Source organism: Passer domesticus, chromosome 12 (assembly GCF_036417665.1).
Source record: "Passer domesticus isolate bPasDom1 chromosome 12, bPasDom1.hap1, whole genome shotgun sequence".
NCBI classification, from domain to species: domain Eukaryota; kingdom Metazoa; phylum Chordata; class Aves; order Passeriformes; family Passeridae; genus Passer; species Passer domesticus.
The window spans coordinates 9,882,235-9,890,968 of record NC_087485.1 but is presented as its reverse complement, the minus strand read 5'-3'; the positions used below and the strand labels follow the sequence as shown (position 1 = coordinate 9,890,968).

At 40.5% G+C, this 8,734-nt stretch overlaps 1 long non-coding RNA gene across 1 annotated transcript in view; it reads right to left on the bottom strand.

Annotated features, from left to right (window-relative positions):
• Nucleotides 1–746: 746 nt before the first annotated feature.
• Nucleotides 747–8,734, bottom strand: part of LOC135279265 (uncharacterized) — a 510,274-nt gene continuing 502,286 nt past the window's right edge. The window contains exon 10 of the long non-coding RNA XR_010346535.1: nucleotides 747–861. This is a non-coding gene — a long non-coding RNA (uncharacterized LOC135279265). The remainder of the gene's footprint in view (nucleotides 862–8,734) is intronic.

Sequence of the window (8,734 nt, the reverse complement as noted above, 5' to 3'; positions counted from 1 at the left end):
TGCGTGAGGAGCACCCTGCAGCTGGGACTGGCTGGGGATTGAGAAGGCAAACAGCACCAAGCCACTTGCTCTCCAATACCATACCTTACAGAATTAAAGAGGGCAGAAATAAAAACAAACACCTAAAAAAATATGAGGTGAGGATAGCTTTTCAATGGCAAAAGCCTTTTTTCTCCTGGAATGGAAAAAGTTAAACAAGGCCAAAAAGGAGTTCCAACCTTTGGCCAGTGGGTTCCTTGCTACAGGGCCACCTGACAATTCCATGACCCTCATGGATGGCCAAAAGCTCTCCTCAGATGGTACACAAGGCAAAGGGCACCTGCTAGACCTTTTCTTGTGCCCTAGTGTCAAATAACTTGGGGTTATTTATTAAAAGAAGGATGCTTAACCTTAAGAAGCTTTATGTGTAGCCTTACTCTGCTTTAGGCCTTTGCTGTAAAAATCACAACTCAACCAGCAGCTTCTGCTGTAACTGCAGGAGAAAAGCACAGAAAGCAGCAGCAAAAGGGGGACAGTCTGTAAGAGATGTGGTTGTAGGGAGGTGAACGTGCTGCCTGCAACCAGAGCAGAGGCGTGGGCACGGGGAGGTGGAGGGAGGGAAGCTGTGGATGCACAGAGCCCTTCCACAGCTGATACACCCTGGCACAAATTAGAGTAATTTCAGGGATGCTGTAATTTACAGCAGGTTACAGCGGTTCTTGGCACAGAGCTCATCCCTCTGCAGACAGAGCCCCCCACATCTCAGCACGTGTCCTCCTCCTTGCAGGGTGTGGGTGGGAGGCAGAGACGTGCCAGGTGCTGTCAGCAAGTCAAAGCCATCAAGCTCAGCCTCAGGTCCGCCCCAGGATCACTTTGCTGGAGCTGCATGAAGCAATTTAAAAGAACATGCAGCTGGATGACAGAGAAATCCAGACCTCCTCAAACATCCAGCACCCATTCATCCATAAAAGGGAGCAATTTGCTCACTTCCAGTAGCACACAATACAGGGAGGGGGTGTGTGTGCACACATGAGTATGATTAAATAACCTCAAAATAAGATAAACACATACAACTGCTTAATAAGCTGATAAATTCAGTACAACAACATTTCAATGCAAGTAAGAGAATGTTTGACGCTGAGGGTTTAAGAGACATACTATATTTAAGCACATGCAGCTAGCATCTAGTGAGATCACAAATCACAAAATGCAATTTATGCATAATATTCTACTAAAATTAATTTTAATTTCCTCTTCTTATATACTCCTTCCTTCTCTGAAGGAACAAAGCAAACCTCAGACTGATAGATATAATGCAATTGGACTGGCAGAGTCTAGTGACCAAATTTTATTAGTGGATTTAGCCCATCTCCCAAAGGAAATCATTCCAGCTCTGAGCACCCTCTGCCATCATACTGGCACCCATGTCTGAGCACGTGTGTGCCCTCAATGCCTCAGGGAGATGGCAAGAGGGGTCCTATAGTGGTTAACATGATTGATTGAGCTAAAAAGACAATTTGTTCATGAACTTATGAGGAAAAGACAGAAAAACAACCAAAGCAAAACCATCTGGAGAGGTACTTTTCAGTACCTAAACTGTGTTGCACTCAGAGAGGCTGAAAGCTACTGCTGCCTCCCAGGATGAACTTGCTCTGGGCAGAACAACAGCCCTGTTTAAAGAGCTTGAGTTTCTGTGCACAACATCCTATTTCTGTGCCACTTACCGTTGGTACATTGTATCTTTACAACAAGTAATTAAAAATATTTGTACTTTGAAGCCACTTAGGAGCTCTTCCAATTACTTTTATTAGCATGCTGGCAAACACTCAACCCTTTTTAATGTTGACTCAGACTCCTGAGCCTGCATCAAAAACTCTCCAAAGAGCAATTTTGATTTTCCCTACTTCCAGGCAACTGGAAGGGGTACCATGAGCTCTCCTGCTGCCCCACAGGAATCTTTCCTTGGGGCAGATGCAAAGCACCAAATGCCACCTCCCAGCAGCTGTAAAAGGTCCCCAGCCACAGGAGACAGTGCAGGGGGCTGAGGAGGGAAGCTGTTCCCTCGTGCTGCTGAGGCTGGGAGATGCCCAGGATGGGACGTGCAGAGTGTGACGCTCAGCTCTGAGCTGAGGGCTCCTGGGTGGCTGGGGGCAGCGCTGGTGACTCAGGGCTGGCTCTGCAGAGCCGTGACTCAGTTTCCCCGGAGCGCAGGGCGGGAGTTGCCGCGGGCTCGGGCTGCTCATGCTGCTGAGCCTCTCACAGCAATTCCCTGTAAAAAAGGGTGTTAGCTCTACTTGAATGGTGGCCAAGGCATCAAGGTTAAGCTTCCACTGATATAAATTAAATTGGATCAAGTATTAGTCATTTCCTGTCCCATGCTGTTATGCATTGTGATGTACATTATGAAATAGCAATTTTAAACCCAGAAATAGATTGATTTCAGTTTTAATTGAAATCATCTTTGTTTTGTAATTAAGCTGCTATGTGCCAGAAGAATGATTTGGTTGGGGTTCAAGCATGAGCGTTACAATCTTTAGAAAATCCCAAACTGGATACTGTTTGCTAAGGTTGTTCTTGTGTAAAATATAAAATCCAGAACTAGATAATGATAAAAATAAATCCACTAATATATTAAATAGAAACAGCAGAAAAAACAGATACCATCTATTGAAGACCTTATTTTCCAAACTAAGGCACATTCACAAATGTACTCACAGATTTAGCAATTGATACCTTAAAATTTTAACAAATTTTGTCTAGAAGGCCAAATGAAGACCTGTGAAACCTGGGGTTTAGGGACTTGTATTTGAGAACTTTCCCTCTGTGCCTTCCACCATCACATCAGACAGCAGGAGAGTTTTTCCCAGCCCATGTCCCACATCCAACAGCAGGTTTCCATACCACACCTTTTTATCTCCTCTCTGGCAAGACATTGCCCAAGGTTAGCAAGTTTCAGATCACTCTACAGATATTCCCTGTTAGTAAACTTACGTCAAACATGGTTTTTCTTGTTCTTTGATGAGGCAAAGTTTTTTTTCAAGACAGAACTGGTTCTATTTTAAACTTTTTAATGTGTTAAAAATTGTTTTCAGCTATGTTGCAAGTGTTCTAAACCAAAGTAAGTGGAACTTACAATCATCACTGGAGAAAGAGCTGCCATCAGGAATAAAGTGTGGGTTTATCCATTTTTCATATGTAAGTCAGATTCACTTTGTCAGTCTGGAGATTTGACAAAGTATAATTCAGAACAGTTCAAGCTCCCCTTCCACTGGACTGAGTAATCAGATCAGACGAGGAAACATAGCAGTGGCTCTCCAGAACTCACTGCAATACTCCTCAGGAACCTCACAGTGCATGTGCCACCTCATTTTCCCAGTGATGCAGGGCTGTCATGTATCATTGTGTACACAAGAACCACAACAACATCTCACAAATTTCCAGGAGCAGAAACCTGCAGTTTAGGAAGGGAGGCTGTTGGAGTTTTAGTCTTGCTCATGTTTCCAAAGGCCATGGAGTCATTGCAGAGGCTGTGGAACAGCCCCAGAGGTGTGCAGGGCTGTGTGAGAGCCCCAGCACACAGACAGCAGCTGGTGTCATCTTCCTTGACCCTTCTGTTGGCAGCATTGTTCCTAAAAGACACTGCCTCTAAGGTGATGTCTCAGCATTGCATTCTTAATTAGTTGATTTTTTTGACAGTGGTGCTGCTTCTTAGATATAATACAGTAGATGAAAGACCTTTAAAGGTATTACGTGTGACACAGTTTAATTTGGCTAAAAGATAAGGGGTTTTTAAAGAAAAATGACAACCAGATGAATTCATTGAGTAGTACAGAATGTAGAGTGGCAATTAAAAATAAGGCAGAAAGCAAAAGGTTTATTTTAAAGTTAAATTTCTTAGAAAAAATAATGGTGTTCTCTTTTCTACAAGGATATCACCATTGATTCTAGCCTAAAAATTAGCATCCAGTAATGAGAGAATATAAATGCAATTCACTGCAAAGGAATACTCATATGCTGATATTTTTGTCTGGATTTTTTGCTTGTTTGTTTTCATTTGAATTTTTCCCTATTCCTATGTTCAAATGTATTTTTGCAGCCCACATAAAAATATGATAACCTTTCTGATAAAAAAAAAAGGTATCTCTTATGTGATTTAATATAATTCTGAGAAGAATGACTTTGACCAATTGGTGTAGTGGCTCACTGCACTAGTGAACAAGGGTTTGTGCATCCACTGGTCCACAGTCTGAGTGCTATGCAGGCTGAATAAGGAGACGAATTTAAAATGTGTAAATGACAAGTCTGAAACTTGACTGAATCAGACAAAAGATGCTATATTTAACACTTTGCCCTGTAGTTTTAGATCGCCTTCTTTTTAGTCAGCTGAACAGAATATTCACAAGTGGCTTACAATTCTCTTTGAGCTGTTCAATTTTTCCTGGATCTCTAACTGGAAACATTAAAAAGTGGGTGATGATAATTAAGGTCAAAATATATCTAAATATTCTGTAGGAAGATTCTTAATTAATGACAAGATAGAAAGTGAAAATAAGTGGGTAGACGTTTTGAAGTGCAGCATATGAAAACACTGGTAATTTACACAATATTATAGAAAGCTTATCAAATATTACTAGATTTATCTTTGATCCTTCTGAAATATTCCTCAAGGCCTGCTCAGTACAGTACATCAATCACCTCCTTATTTTACTAAGAAGGAGTGTGGCCTTTTTATTTTATTTATATTTTGAATATAAAAAATACTACACCACAATAAAGGAATCAACCAGTAGCCTGTGTGCTCCAGTAACTGGAAAAGATAGAAAGTCAGTGAGTAGATAATTATTCAAGGTCAAACCTTTCTAGTGTGGTGCCAGAAAAAAGCAAACACTGAGGGTTAGCCAATACTTCACAAACACTTGTTTAAGGATTTCCTAATTACTATAAGTGGTTCCTCTGGCCCTGGCACTTAAAAAGGCAGCTGTATATGCATGATGTCATCCCTGCTGCCCATTATCTCTGCAGTAAATTTAGAGGATTAAGAAGCAAGCAAGGCTAAATAGTCAAAATAATCATGATTTTTCATGTTTCCTACCACTAAAAATTAACTACAGAAAAAAAGGACAAATTTAAAACTTGGATGTACTTAACTACTGAAATGTATTTGAACATTTTTGCCCAAAAATCAGAGAAATATTTAAAGATGATATGTATGCAGCATGGCCACATCTCCACAAATAAAACACAGCTCCTCAAATATTTTCCTACTTTTGTTTCTAGAAACACTAACCCTTTTTAGATTTTTTATAAAATTAGTTTATCAAGTGCCACAGTGTTGAGTCCCAGATTGCCATACACAGTCACTTTCCCTGTCCTACTCTCTGCCTGTATGGAAAGTTTTGAGAAATCAACTTTTCTGCTGCTGTCCCTACCTCTTATTTTCTATTAGGGGAAGCTGCTCCTCAGCACTGATCATTTCTGTGTTCAACTTCTATTTGTCCTTGAAACGGGAGCCAGTGAAATCTGTGCTCCTGATTTGACATTGCCAACTTGCACAGCCTCAAGTGAGGTTTCCTGGTTATTCTTTTCTTGGTTTTTTCCTCCTGTTCCTCTTAATTTACAACTACATTCCAGGTTACCATTTGTCTGGTAAAATTCCTCTCCTGCTTGTCCATTTGTAGCAGAAGTATCTGATTGCTGCCAGGAATACTCTGTTATTTTTGATAACATGTTAGAAGCTCATGTCAACACTGTAAGTCAATTTCTTCTGTGGCATTGTCTAGCACAAGCAGGATTTGTCCTTTTGTCTGAAGCTTCAGATACAGCTACCAGTCACCAATTTAACTTCTGTACTTTACTACGTTTCTTATCTAGTGAAAAAAGCACTCAGTATTTTTCTTGGTTCAAACTTATTTTACATCTCAACTAACAATATAATTTTCCAGCCTTCCAGATGTGGGTAACTTCTACCACCATCACTTTTAACGACATGGTCTCTTTTTACCATGAGTCTCTCTCCTGGTGGTTGTGAAGTTGGATGTTGTCTCCAGCCACCTGGAACATCCAGTGGTGGACATCTTGGTAATAATGGGCTACATTCCTTGGTCTGGGCCTTGCATGAGAAACACTTCAGTTTTTTAATGTAGGAGATTCTGTCAATCTGTATTTGAGTACCTTCTAACAACTGAAAATAATTTTGCCCTGTTCCTATACAAAGATATGTTCCAGAAATCCAAAGCTTATATTTTAAGTAGAATCTAGGTTCTGCATCCACACTGTGCCCACCCACTTCATCTGGAGCAGTGTGGGACACACACAGCTACACCACTGACCACAAGTGACACGGGGCAGTGCCTGCACACAGATACTCTTCCACCTAGCCATGGAAATCCTGTGAAGACTCTCCACTGCAGCACAGGAACAAAGAAACAAAGAGCTGTGGCTGCATACTCACCAGATCCACTGAAGCCCCAGGAGGTTTTCTATTACCTTCCAGGAGCTATGGGTCAAACTAGAAATCAATTTCTAGAAATTAATAAGATGGCTGAGGAGTAAGCTTTTAGAAACAACCCAAATAAGCCTATCTTTATTCTCTCTTGCAGTAGAACTTCCTCAGAGAGCAGCACATGCAGCTTTTGCAGAGCCCAGCCATCCTCCCTGCCATACTCTTGTGCACATGGTAACTTGGCCAAAGGGAAACACGAGGAAAGGAATGCTGCCATGTTTGAGTGGGAACTAAATGTCTTGCACAGATGCACAAAGCATGAGGGAATGTTAGATCTAGTCTGACCTTCTGCACCACAGAGACTATAAAACATCACCAGCTTCCTTGTGTCCTGCTTTGATGAGATGCATGTTCAAATCCAAATGGGAAAACACTTACATATAAGCTTTAGGACATTATGCACAGAATGACACCTGCTTTTTATGCTCTTTCAACATACAAAATTGTCTCTACAAGAAAACATCACTCTTCCCAAGCTGACAGAAGTTATATTTCTAATAAAAAATATTCTGCCTATAGAGAAGCTGTAGGATATATGTATTTCATAGTTCATGGAGAACTGAAGGGGTGAGAAGGATGCAGCAAACCCAGCTGAGCCCTGCTCAAACAGCTCAGGCACAGAATCCCTCTATGCAGACAATGGCTGAATAGTAAATAGTGATGGAGAGAACAGAAAATATGGGGACTTGGAAGCAACGGAAACGGGCAATGCAAGAAGGAAGAGGAGATGACACAAAGTATTGTGTAAAAGAGGAGATGTAGAGGGTCAGAGAGCTGAAACTTGACTGAAAAAAGGAGGCACAGGACATGGAAACTATTCCACATTGAAAAAAAGGGACAAGGCAGTTGTGATATAGATTGATATCTACCACTAAATAGACATATTTAAAGGGATACTATTTGAGGCTGAGCAATATGAGAACATTCAAGTACAGAAGAATAAAAAATAAGTTGTTCCTGCCTTAAGGAAAATAGAAATTATTCATTCTGTTGCAGTTCTGCTCACACACATCAGAGGCAGAGGAAGGATCTGTCCAAGTACTAACCTCCCATTCCCTCTGCTCAATTCCTCCTTAAACAACCACGATGGTCCTGCTAATGGAGAGAAACCTTGCCAAAAGCAGTAACAGGTGAAGAATAAGGGGGGAAAGAGGCATATTAACACAGCAAAGTGGTATTAGGAAAAAATAGATATTTCTCTGTGATTTGGTGTGGATTGGGCCTCAGAAAAGATAAGTTTCTTGGTAAATTCACACTGTTAATTTAGGGTGTATGGAACTGCTTTAGCCATCATTCAAAGGTCAAGAACAGTGCAATCAAGGGCATAAACCAGCACAGCAAGGATGACTTTTATGGCGCATAAACAGAATGAGTAAGATTCCATGACTCCTCATGGAGAATAAGAACGAGAAAGTTTTATGCTATAATCAGCCATTGCAAAATGCATGTTTTCTATCCAGCATCCAAAATATTTAGCTTTTCTCTTTGCCTTTTGGATCTCTGTGTCATACCATCACTCTGATATCTTAATGGATGCCATTTTGGCAGAAAATAATTTACTCTGAAGAAATTCTGCACCAGCATTAACTGAGCTGAAAAATAACCCCTTAAAAAAACACATCAATTGAAATAAGCAGATTTTGAAATTATGCAGTTCATGCCATAAGAGTAATAAAATAGCAAAATTAAGGGGCTTTTTTATTTATAAGTAACTGCTTTCTTCTACCTTTTATAATGTCCACCTCTTAGCATAACAAAGCTTTTCATAGCTTACTAATGGCTCCCTGTCACTAGTGCTGAGAACTATTATCACTGCACTGCCCCTTCACATGGGCCTTTCAAACATCACTGTTTCACTTAATTCTTTCACCTCCTTCAGTTCAAATGCAATAAAAACCTTTCACTGGCTGACAACTAGAAAGGCAGAACAGCCTCCAACTGCTGTATAATTCAGGAGGGCTCTTTCTCATTTTAATTGGCTGCCTAATTGGAATGTTTATGGGTTCTGCGATAGCTTGGGATGAAAAGGCAGGGTGAGCAATTATGTGCTCAGCATTCCTATCTGGCAGAGTTAATAGTTTTTTTTAAAAAAAAGCTAAAGTTCACTGGAATGCCATGTTTTTGTTCTCTAAGAAATACCTTGATTTGAAACAATGTAATCCCCAAGTCAGAAATTATGTCAAGCTGTGCTTATCCAGTAGCAAGTTTGAGCTTTTGGAAGCCTCTCTGCTCCTTTTTGATGTTAGCATAACA